This window comes from Scyliorhinus canicula, chromosome 12 (genome assembly GCF_902713615.1).
Source record: "Scyliorhinus canicula chromosome 12, sScyCan1.1, whole genome shotgun sequence".
In the NCBI taxonomy this organism is placed as follows: Eukaryota; Metazoa; Chordata; class Chondrichthyes; order Carcharhiniformes; family Scyliorhinidae; genus Scyliorhinus; species Scyliorhinus canicula.
This window is the reverse complement of record NC_052157.1, coordinates 135,848,644-135,861,393: the sequence shown is the minus strand read 5'-3', so window position 1 is coordinate 135,861,393 and position 12,750 is coordinate 135,848,644. Positions and strand designations below refer to the sequence as shown.

Here is a 12,750-nt window from a genome sequence, read left to right as displayed (position 1 = left end):
CATCTTCTCCACGTCGACTCTGTCTAGGCCTCTCAGTATTCTATATTATTATGACATTCTTCACTAATATTTTAGACTGCACTTTAATGAATGGATTCTTATTTTTCCTGTGGCTCTGACTGGTTTGTGAACATTAGCTGTCTATCCATAGACAATATAATGAAAGTATTCAGCAGTGAATTACAGCTCAAGCCTTGCAGCAGATAAAGATTCTCACATGCATTCTTATATTTATTCCTAATATTATTCCAGTACCATCCAAGTGCAGTGATTGATCTTTTTAATTAACAGCAATGTATGGACAGTCAACAAACAACTACAGACTGCTTGAGTGGCCTCACAAAGATTTGTCAAGGTTTATCAAAATGTGATTCTATTCAAACCATGACCTCCCGATTCAGCATCCTGCTGAATTTGAAAAATAGATTCTGCTTCACAAAAAATTAGATCACCAACAGTGTGCAGGACTAATCGGGATACCGTTGCTATGGTGATTATATCAACAACACTGCAACTGTTTACCACTGCAATTCCAGCTTTATTTTACATTGAGTTAAGAATAGAACATTGAATTTAGAGTGCAGAAGGAGGCCATTCGGCCTATCGAGTCTGCACCGGCTCTTGGAAAGAACACCCTACTTAGGCCACGCCGCTACCCTATCCTCGTATCCCAGTAACCCCACCCTAACCTTTTTTTTTGGACACTAAGTGAAATTTAGCATGGCCAATCCACCTGACCTGTACATCTTTGGACTGTGGGTGGAATCTGGAGCTCCTGGAGGAAACCCACGCAGACACGAGGAGTCTGATCATTTTAAATGTTGCTAGAAAGAAATGACAGAGCGGTCACGACGTATTCTGCAGTCTCGGTATAAGGACACCTGTACTGATGCAGTTTGCTTTTCTGGGTGGGATTATCCAGCACCCCCCCCTCCCCCAGCACCCCCCCCGCCCCCTCACCACCCTCCCCCCCCCCACCCCCCAAACCCCTCCCCCCACGCAGTTGCGTGTTTCACGGGGGCACACCGTTCACTGGCAGCGGGATCCTCTCTTCCTGCCACTGGTCAATGGGATTTCCCATTGAAGCCACCCCATGTCTGCCAGGACACCTACTGGTGGAGGTACACTGATAGCAGGAAAAGAGAATCACAAAGGCCGGAGAATCCCGGCCTCCATCTCACTTCCTTTCTAGAAGGAAAAAAAACAGCAAAAGAGGAAATAAGAATATTAGTCTGAACTGATTTTGTGTACATTAAAAATGGATCACCAGTGAAACGGGGCAGTAACAATACTTGTCCAAACTGTTTTTCCTTCTGGGTTCTAAAGCTCTACCCATTTCTCCCTCTCAACCTTTATACCTTTCTGAATTCACATACAACTGCATTTTCAAAATCCAAACCGTCTAACCTTTGGTGATCTGTTCCCCACAAAATGTCTACAGCTATTGATAGGCTCAACCACAACTTCACCTCCACCTTCGATGGCCCAGCTCCCATTCTCATCATTACTCTCTCATCCTGAACACTTCCTTAGCAAAGCTCTCATATGTGCTCACATAGGTCAAGGGGGCGCAGATGTAAACAGGCATGGTAGACAACTGGTTTTATCATTCACTGCTGGATCTGCTGACAGAGTCAATGCCCATCATGATCATTTTACCAGAAAATGGGGTTTATCAACATTTTTCCACATGGTGACCCCCTAAGGGCTTAACCTTTATTATCCCCTTCCCCGTCCCCATGCGCCCCTCCGATGACACCTGAAGTCACAGTTCCTGTTTGGTTTAGCACAGGGCTAAATCGCTGGCTTTGAAAGCAGACCAAGGCAGGCCAGCAGCACGGTTCAATTCCCATACCAGCCTCCCCGAACAGGCGCCGGAATGTGGCGACTAGGGGCTTTTCACAGTAACTTCATTTGAAGCCTACTTGTGACAATAAGTGATTTTCATTTCATTTCATTTCATGTACACTGACGACACCTTTCTCTATCTCACCACCACTGCTCTTGACTCCCCACTGTCAGTAAATTGTCAGCCTGCTTACCTGATGCCCAGCACTGAACGAGGAGAAAATTCCTCTGAGGAAATATTGGGGAGAAAGAAACCATTCTACCCTGTCCCTGCCACATGTTCTGTACCCTAATCACCAACTCCATGCCTCTCCCTGGTAACTGTCTGAGGCCCCACCACACTGTTTGCAACCACCCATTTTGCCTATTCCCACCTGGGTGGCATTGCAATACAATTCGTTTGTGTAAATAGGCAAAGTAAATGCGTAAGTGAAGTCGGGAGCGATGGAGGGATATTTGAGTTGTGCAGCTGCCTAAATTCTCAGCCCCAAATACCCTAAAATGCAAGGTGTTGTTTCTGAGGACACGGCCCTTGGACTTCATGAAAGTATGCTCTGATAGTTGCACGTGGCCGGGATTTCTCTTATTTTACAGACTGCAGCTCCAAAGTGCTACACTCTCCACTTGTACCTAACTTATATTAAATTAGCTGTCATCACTGGTTAGATGAGCGGCAAAGGAAGCAAGAGTGAGTGCTGTTTTGTAGTTGAGGACAGGAGTGTCATGAGACAGTGCAGAAGAAATAACTTCAACCCTGCATTAGCTGATATCTGGAAATGTTCGAGATTTAGTACAATCAATGGTGCAACAGCAGCGTCATCAGATCAATGCGCATTTTTCACCATAGATTTGGTGGATCATTACTGGGTAAAGTTTCCCATAAGCGTTTTGACAAAACCATTTGGATTCATGCAAACAAATGAGGAAACTGCCTGAACATGCTTCTATTTTCATATAATGCACTTGGTGTCCAGGAGTTACTAATCATGAAACTCCATGCATCTCAATGCTATGAAATCACAATGGGGCAAGGCCAAGTGACGACCCAGACCTACCTCAGTAGGCACTGTTGGCATTATTAAGCACCACATGCTAACCTGCTGAAGTCACCGCACCCCAACCCACTCATTGTCTTATGTCTAGATTGCCATTACTTTCGGATTGTCACACTCTTCTATATTTAAACATGGTGGTTGGAGGGGTTGGCATGTGAAACGGCCACAATAATGCAGCCAATGACTGCGTAGTAAAAGAACCAGTGGCAACGTGAGGGAAAATGTCACGGAATCCCTACAATGCAGAAGGAGGCCCACCCTCTGAAAGAGCTCCCTGTCCAGGCCCAGGCCCACTCTTTCGCAACCCCATCCAACCTTTGGACACTTGGGGGCAATTTAGCATCCACCTAAGCTGCACATCTTTGGACTGTGGGAGGAAACTGGTGCACCCGAAGGAAAACCATGCAGACACAGGGAGACATGCAGACTTCACACAGACTGGAATTGAACCCGGGTCCCTGGCGCTGCGAGGCACCAGTGCTTGCCACAGTGCTGCATTTCTGTGCGCAGTGTGCTATGATACAGAGTGCACGGCCTGTTATGGAAACAGATTCAATCGGAATATTCAAAAGAGATTTGGGGAGACATCTGAAGGGAAACAAGAACGTGTTAGGAGTTGAGGTAAAAGGACAGGAGCGTGGGGCTAATTGGATAGCTCGACAAAAGAGCCACCATATGTCTGATGGTCCAATTGGCCGCCTCCTGTTCTGTATCAATCTATAATTGTCCGATGCTTTGCTTCTGCCTTTTGGATAAGTTTTCAAAGGTTATCAGCAGGGATGATTTATAACAAGTCATGTTTTCACCCCCTTCTTGCTCTGGGCATTACAGTGCCATCTGTGTTCTGTGTCTGATAATTGGCTCGCAATATTATGAGCTTGTTTAGAGATTTGAGTTTCAAAGTCGCCCATCGTCCTGGCAAACCACAGCTCCCCCCCCCATTCCCCCCCCCCCCCACCACCACCACCAGCACCAATATCTGCAATGACCCTGCCCCCCCCCCCCCCCCCCCCCCCCCCACCAACTTCTGAAGCAGTTGCTCTGGCACACAGGGATGGATTAAATTGATAGAACTGCTTCTGTTGTTTATCGTGAAATCTGGCGACAGGTCATAGATCCATCTGTCCTGCTTGTCATTAGCTGCCAGACTGAGCTTCACAGTCGGAGGCTGCTTTGAATAAGAGTCTGTAAAGAATCGCATGCATAGTGCAAATTCAGATCAATTTGACAGAGAGCTGCCTTGTCCTTTTTCAAATGAAAGGCAAGAAATGATACAGATCACTACTTTCCCTTCCTGGTTGTCTTTTATGTCTAGTCTTTCGTTACAGTTATCTGCTCCAGAAGTAAGTCCAATTGGTAAATTGTCAAAATGTTGAAAGGGTTTCAGGAACAGAAAGACTTTGGGGTGTTCACAGATACAAATCTTTGGGTGGCAGGACAAGTTGAAAAGGCTGTTAGAAATGCCGAAGGAGTTCTTGGCTTTCCAAATGGAGGTATAGAACACAAAAGGAAGGAGGTGATGCTGAATCTTCAGAAATCACTGGTCAGGCCAGGCTCACCTGGCCTGTATTGTGCTCAATTTTGGAAGAATGTCAAGCACCTTGTAGACGCTGCAGAGGGAATTTACCAAGGTGACACCTGGGATGAGGAACTTCAGTGATGTGGGGAGACTTGAGAAACTTGGATTGTTCTCCTCAGAACAGGGAAGGTTTGGGGTGATTGACCAGAGGTGTTCAAATTATAGAGCATTTTGATAGAGTAACTCAGGAGAAATTGTGTGGATAAAGGGAGACAACATGGAAGCCAGACTTTGTATTTGGGTAAGTCATGTATTTTTGGTAAGGGTAAGATGGAGGACCTAGGTTGGGGGGGGTGGGGGCGGGGGGGGGGGGGGGGGGGGGGTAGGGGAGATGGAAGAGGGGGTAGGGATGCGTCATGTGTTGGAGACCAGGAGGTAGTCACAAAACGCAAGTGACACCTTGTGGGGAGATGGAAGAGTAGATGGGGTGGGGATAGGTCAGGATTTTGGAGGCCAGGTGTAGTCACAAAGGGGAAGTGGCATTTTCAGGGGGTGGAGAGGGGTGCCCCTGATGGGCACAAGACACTGCCCGCCAACCCCAAAAGGAGTCTGGCCTCCTCTGCTCCGCATTCACTTACTCACCACATTATTGTGGTGGAGGCAGAAACAGGCCATTAACCCGCCGTTAATTGGCTAGTTAAGGGTCTCCATAAACCTAAGAGGTGGGCAGGCTGTGTGATGCCTTACCCATCTACTGTATTATGGGAAACCAGCCTGAAGGTAGACGGGAAGGCGGTCCGCTAGCCATCTCTCTTACTTTGTGTGTTCCCTCCACGGCAAATGCAGAAGCTGGCAGGGAGGGCATGGGAGAATGAGGGATTCGTAAAATTCCCCCCACTGCTTCCACTGGCAGGAAGGTCCCTAACCAGAGGACAAGAGTTAAAGTAATTGGCAGAAAAATCTGAGGGAAGATGAGCTTTTATGCAGAAGTTTGTTGTGATCTTGATTGCCTGTAAGAGCAGTAGCAGCAGTAGAATTGTAACTTCCGATATTTATGCATGCGCAAAGGAAAAGTTTCCAGGTCTATGGGGAAGGAGCAGGAGAGTGGGACGAATGAGATAGCACTTTACAACAGCTAGCACAGGCACAGTGGGGCTGAATGGCCTCCTTTTGTGCTGCATTGTCAGCATGAACTCAAATGAACTGGTAAAAGAAACATTGTTCGAGTCTCTCCATCCACATCTAGTCATGAGGCTGGATTCACAGTTGCAGCATCACCAGATAGTTAGATTTTCACGCAAAACTTGATTAAAAGGTAGAGCTCATTTAATCTTGATTATTTTACAGATTTTCTTTTGCCTGGAATTTTGAACAGTTTGAGGGGTTTTATTGGTGCGTTGCATATAGCGATATAATAGCTGTCTCTCCGGGAAGAATGTCTGAATGTCACAGATACTTAGGGTGCGATTGACACAAAAAATTACTTAAGTGTCATTTTTGGTTGAGTTTGTCGGGGTGATTCGCATCGGCATTTTCTTTTGAACATAAATTTAGTGTACCTAATTCTTTTTTTTCAATTAAGGGGCAATTTAGCATGGCCAATCCAGCTACCCTGCACATCTTTGGGTTGTGGGGATAAACACACACAGACACGGGGGTAATGTGCAAATTCCACGCGGACAATGGCACAGGGCCAGGATTCGAACCCGGGTCCTTGGCGCCGTGAGGCAGCAGTGTTAACATCAATGTAACTCTGCCTCCCCACGCATCGGCATTTTTGTTCAGTTCCCTGGTATTCATCCACATTTAGGTTTTTTTTTCGGAGTTTGGGAGAATTCTCACCAGTAAATCCCACACTTGGAATTTTTTTCTGTCATGGGGCATTAAACCCACCGGCAGGTCCAGTTACTTAGAGATCAGGGCACCCTTTTTAAAGAGTGCTCCGATCTTAAAGTGAGGTTGAGGGTCTCCCACACCTCCCACACATGGACAAAGCAACCCAACGCAGACATGGTCAACACTCCGAACCCTCAACCCCCCAAGGGACAACCTCCTCCCATCACTATTAGCGTGTGCCCCCTCCCACCATCGAGGCATGAGGGTGAACCTGCCCCACACCGATCATCCTTGTGGGCATCGGGATATCACCCCCGACATGGCCCCTCCCTTTCCCCCAATGGGAACATAACCCGCAATGGGGTCGCTGCGGAATCCCACCTTTAGGGCTTCAGGCCCGCCCCTTTCAATCCTCCCCTTTCAACCTGCCCCTGACTTGCAGGCCCCCCTTCACCCAGTCACCTTTAACTCACCCCCTTCAACCACCTACATGGGCATGGACGCCCTCAGCTGCCACCCCTTAGCACTGCCAACCTGGGACCATGGCAGTGCCACATTGGCAGGGCTGTGGGGGGGGGGGGGAGCAGAGCTACAGAGTGCAGTTAATTGGGCAGCTCTTTCAAAAGATTTGCACAGTTGTAAGGGGTCTCTGGAAGTGGACACCCACCAGAAAATCAATCTGGAGTGAGGCAGAGGTGGCCCTAAGCCCCCCTTTGCTGGCTGAGGAAGTTACCATTTCAGGACACATAAAACCATAGCCGAGCCACTGTGAGAAATTGTTGGAGAAGTTTGCCTTGCATTCCACTAGACCTCAGTCATTTGCCAACATAATTCTTCTCCGAAAGTCCAAACCAGTTCCTGGTGTGAGCTTGAACCATCACAATTGGCTCCTATCAAACTTGGAAGTTTTGAAAAAGTCGGGCAGGAAAGCTTGTTGTCGTCTTACCGTTCAAGTGTAACTTGAAATTCAGCTGCTACCTGATCACAATATGTACAACACAATAAGACAAATATGGCCATCCTGTGAAACCCCCCAAAATAGTCTGTTCATAGCCTTCGATGGTCACAGCTCACTCTGAAATGTGTGGTTGAATATTGAAAAACTAGATGAAATAGGTGAGGGAATTGTATCAGATGATCAGGTGAATGCAATATTTTAGGGTTTTGATGATTTCCCATGGGTAATGCATTACCAGGCTAAGAAAATACCATTTAGTACAGTGATATTTATCAAAGGGTAATGTGTAAATTCGCAGAGAATGAGAAAATCTATTCCCCTTCCATCCTATTTTTAAACACCACATTGGAAAAATAGATCAACAACGGACTTCAGGAGGACATAAGCAGACTGGTGATTTGGGATGGCGCATACAATGGATGGAATTTAATGTGGAGAAGTGTGAAGTGATATGCCCGCCGAAATCCTCATCCATGCGTCTGTTATCTCCGTGACTTAATAATCCCCGTGCCCTCTTGGGAGGCCTCCAATCCTCCAATCTCTGTAACCATCAGCTCTTCCAAAACTCTCCTGCCGCTATCCGATCCCACACCAAGCTCCACTCATTAGATTTTTCCTGTGTTTGCTCACCTCAGCTGGTTTGTAATCCCTAACCTCTCACTTTACCATTCTCAACCTTGTGCTGAAATGTTTTCATGGCCTCTTTCATCCTTATCTTTCTAACCTTCTGTAGCTGTACAACAAACAATGACAACAACAACTTGCATTTTTAGAGTGGCTTTTGACGGAGTAAATAGACCGATTTCACTTCATGGAAGTTTTAGCAAACAAAATTGAACAGCAAAGTAGAAAAAGAGGTAATATGGCAGCTGACCGAAAGATTGGTCAAAGAGGGGGTTTTTAAAGGGCTGTTTTGAAGGAGTAGGGAGAAGTAGAGAGGGGTGAGGATTAAGAACAAAATTCCAAAGCTCAGGACGTAGGCCGGCGGGAGCATGGCTGCCAATGGTGGAGTAGTTAAAATGGGAGATTTGCAGGAGGCCAGAATTGGAGGGGCATGGAGATTTTAGAGGATAGTAGGGCTGGAGGCGATTGCAGAAATAGGGAGGAGCAAAGCCATGGAAGGATTTGAAAACAGGGAAGCTAATTTTCTGGATTGGGAGTCATTAAGTGAGCAGAGGGGACAGTGGGTGGCTGGTATTTAGTGTGCATTAGGATATGGGCACAGACCACTGATATCTTAGTGTTCATCCTACTCTGGTCTCATGCAGTCACCACTATATTTTTGTCCCATCCATAGTGGTCTCCATTTTAGAATTACCTCCATAATCATCTCTGCCTCTTGTTATGCACCAGGGTTTAGAGAACGCCAAAGTATATCATGGAGTTCACCTGACCCACAACTTTTAATAGATTTTGGTTATGGGGAGCACAAGAGCCCACTCTACGGGTGTGATGCAACAGAGATCTAAAGTATTTTTAAAACAAAACAATGTTTATTCTATGAATCCAGTTAACATTTTATAAACGCACAGGAAACATCTTACCAACTACCAACACTGATAACCCTCCAAAAAGATACAGTACTCTATAGGTAACCCTTAGTAACTTCCCTAACAACATCCATAAGCCAAACACTTTTTAACAAAGACAGTAGGTTTGAATTCTCTACAGAGAACAGTTATCACTTTTAAATTATCAAATGATCTAAGCAGCTTGTTCAACATACAGAGAGAGAGAGACCAGTATACATCTGCTTGGTTTGAATGCAGCTCTCCAACTGAAAGCAAAACTAAAACACAGAGCCAAAAAGATCTTCCGGCTCAAAAGAAAGTAAAAAGCAGAATCGCATTCCAGCTCCATCCACACAATGATCTCACTACAGCCATTTGATAAAACACACTTTTCTTAAAGGGACTCTCACATGACACTCTGTACCTCTCTTCCTTTAAGACACTCCTTGCAAGTCATTTATTTGTACAAGTGTTTAGTAATCCCTCCCAAATTGCCTTCCTCTAAGCTTGTGCATTCATTGTTGATCAGTAAGTTTTGTTTTGAGACACCAGAGGATACATTCCTATGGTAAAAGGGTCACATTAACTCAAATTGTGATTATTGGCGACTGGTTTCACAGCCAATGGAAGATCTGAACTGTTATTGATAGGGGCAAATCATCAACAAAAGCTGATCAATCTTGGTCCTGTATTAATGTGAACATTCACATCCAGTGAAGAAGAATGTAAGAATTAAGATAGGAGTGGGGGAACTCACCTTTAAAGGGGTTAGGGGAGGGAGGGTGGTTGTATAAACAATAGTGAATTGTATATGGAATGTCTGCTGACTTCAGTACAGTAGAATTAGATTTTACTTGTGCCTACCCTAGCTCTAAAGTGGGAGCAGCTTCCAGTTCATTCCAGATCCATGCTTGAACAATGAAGAATTAGCATTTAGCCAAATGGGGGTTAGAGCTGCCACCACAGCTTTAGACACCTCTCATTGGCAGGAAATGGAGATATATTTCCCCGGAATGGTTTGGACACCATTCCCACTGCTCTAGTGGCCTGTGAAATCTTTGCCTGGGTGTGTTGTTGGGCAGACAGAATGCTGTCAATTGATCACCCCCATTAAAATGCAAATTGGGGCCTGAAATCATACACAGCGCCCCCTTTTGCATTAGTAAGTATAGTGCCCACTGTACGTGCTGTCCCCAGAATCAGCTGATGATCTAGCTGGAATGCAGCTGGTGTTTATTTTTTTGTGTGGAGTATTCCTCTACCTTTTCCCAACATATTTATGGTACCCGACTCCAAAATCCCAAGATTGGACCTGCTAGCTCCCCTGGCGATTTGTCACTTCCCACTCACAACCTATCAGCTGAATTTGAATGTGGCTTCCTACCAGAAAGATTAGACAACTGGCTGGTCATTCCTCGGACCAGTTACCAGAAGTCCACTTGGGCATGTGATGAATGTCGAAAATGTTAAATGTTATATTTCAAATTTGTGGCAGCAATGTTATTAAAAATTCTGGTTTAAAATACATTTAGGTAGTGCATCCTTAAAGCTATAATTATGGTGTTGTAAAAGGTGAGGTAATCATTGATCCCAACCAGTTTCTTGTTTACAGAGATATGGCTAGTGGAACAGAGATGGCTAATGGAACATTGTTTTGATTTCAGGAGATTCCCTGGATAGTAGATACTTTATGAGAGATTTTATTTAGTCCTAGCCAAGCAGGTAATGGGACATATTAGTGGTATACAGATGATATAATTAATGGGAGGAGCCAGGTCTGTATGTAGTTTGCAATTTTGCCAAATGCTCTGAGGTTGAGCAGAAGAGTCTGACAAGTGAGCATGTTTTCAGGTTGTTCCTGAAAAGGGACTCTCTCTCCAAAGGTCTGCACAGATAAGCGGGTAAACCTGTTTTGTTAACTTTATTTATAAGTGCCATTTGAACTGTATTGGGTTGCTTAAGTGGAATTAGTGGCAGGTATATTTCATAAGTTAAAGTTTTTTCCTTTTATTTAAGAACCGTTTAACTGTTAATTGTAAAGCTATGTCTTTGATAATTCGGTTAATTCTGTGTTTAACTTAAAGTTTGTTTTAATATAAAAGACACCTATTGGTCAGAGTCATCACTCCTGGGGTGAAGTATCCTTTTCCCAAAGTTTTGCAATTTGCTTGGGGTCTGCTCCGGAGTCCTAACAATATTGAGGTCCGGACCGGTATCTTAACAGGCATCATCTTGAGATATGGGAAATGTGCTTCTGTTTGAAAAGCTATCTATTATTCTTCCTTCAGAATCCAGTGAATGACACCTTGGTATAAATGTTATTTTGTGCATCCTTGAAATATAATTGTTCCTCTAACATCAACTCAGAATGATGAGGAACCATGGCAACTAATGGATAGCTGAAAGCCCTCCTGGACAAAGTAAGGCTGAATGTCTTGAAAGCAATGAGGGATAGAAAACAATGGCAACCACCTCTCCACCAATGACTCAACATCAGCGAGACATGTGCCACAACATTGGAAGAATGAGACTTAAAAACATGAAGGAACCTTCAACCTTAAACTGAAAAGTGCGTAAGCCCAGATATGCATCAGCAAGTTTGAACAAAGCAATGAACTTGCATTTCTGGATCACTGTTCACATCCTCAGAATGCTCCAAAGCATTTTGCAGTCAGAGATTTGTTTTTAATGTGCAGCCGCAGTTGTTAAGTAAGTAAATGGGACAACCATTTTGTAGCATTGTGATGCCCGATAAACATAAATGACCAGTCACTCTGTTTTTTTTTTGTTTAAATTGAAAGATATACGTTAGCCAGGACACAAAAGGTTTCCCCATCTCTTCTGAATTCTGACAAAAGGTATGCCCACCTGCTCAAAAGGTTTGTAGGGCCAAAGTGGAAATCATCAAACAGACACAGGGTCCTTCATAACTGATTAACCTGCAGCCATGATTGCTGCTTGTACAGTTAAACATTGTTAACTGTACCATTGAATCCATACATCAGAAGAAGGTTCAAAAGCAGAACATGCCAGCACCATTTAAAGCTAACCTGCAGCACTTAAAGAGAAGGTGCATTGTGGTTATAGAGCAGGTGCTGGCAGTCATGTCGGAAGTGGCTCCGACCTGGGAATCAGTGACGGATGCACTCCGACCTGGGAATCAGTGACGGATGCACTCCGACCTGGGAATCAGTGACGGATGCACAACTTGGGAGAGGACAGGTTCCACATTGTTGGAGCACTGCTCTGAAGGCCTTGGCAGAGGAGGCAAAAAATGGAAGAGATGTTTATCCATGGGATCAGGAGGCCCTCAGATCCATGCTCGAAAGTCAGTGTGAGCAGATAATTGCAGAGGTCAATGTGAGGGATCAAACTCCGTGGACCTGATTCGTTACGCAGAACGAGACCAGAGCGTGGGTTAAATTCCCGTACCGGCTGAGGTTATTCATGAGAGCCTTGTCTTCTCAACCTTACCCCTCGCTTGATGTGTGATGACCCTCAGGTTAAATTATAACCAATCAGCTCGTCCTCTGAAGAGGAAAGCAGCCTATGGTCACCTGGGACCATGGCGACTTTACCTTACCTTTTACCTACCCAATAATATAACCTGTTGAGGCAGTGGAGAAACAACATTGATGAGTGCTGATGAGGTCATGGCACATTTGTAGACACAAAGATACTGTGTGTACCTTAGAAAATCTTCTTGAGGCAAGATCTGTATGTGTTGAGATATCAGGTATGGGTGGGCTGCTACCAGGGTGGGGTGCAAGAATAATGCAGGTTCCAGGTTGAGAAAGTGTGAAGTTGCAATTGGTTTTCACTAGAGGGCACTTAGATGAGCACCTTGACAGGGTAGTCTAAGAAATACACTGGTGGATAAGCACAATGAAATGCATTGTGCATTGAGAAAGCGGCCAGAAAGCCTGTGGCCATTGTCAAGAAGGCATGCATGATTTTGGCTTCAGGACTTTGCTCATGCTTCCAGTATGGAGGTTTTCACCAACTACATTCACACACTTGTGG

At 45.0% G+C, this 12,750-nt stretch overlaps 1 protein-coding gene across 2 annotated transcripts in view; it reads left to right on the top strand.

Annotated features, from left to right (window-relative positions):
* Positions 1 to 12,750, top strand: part of LOC119974902 (WSC domain-containing protein 1-like) — a 186,931-nt gene that overhangs the window by 46,491 nt on the left and 127,690 nt on the right. The window contains exon 1 of one of the 2 annotated variants that reach the window (XM_038814239.1): positions 11,322 to 11,436. The exons of the other annotated variant lie outside the window; for it this stretch is intronic. The gene's annotated coding sequence lies outside the window, so the exon portion shown is untranslated. Of the gene's footprint in view, positions 1 to 11,321; positions 11,437 to 12,750 lie in introns of those variants that run through there. 2 annotated transcript variants of the gene reach the window in all.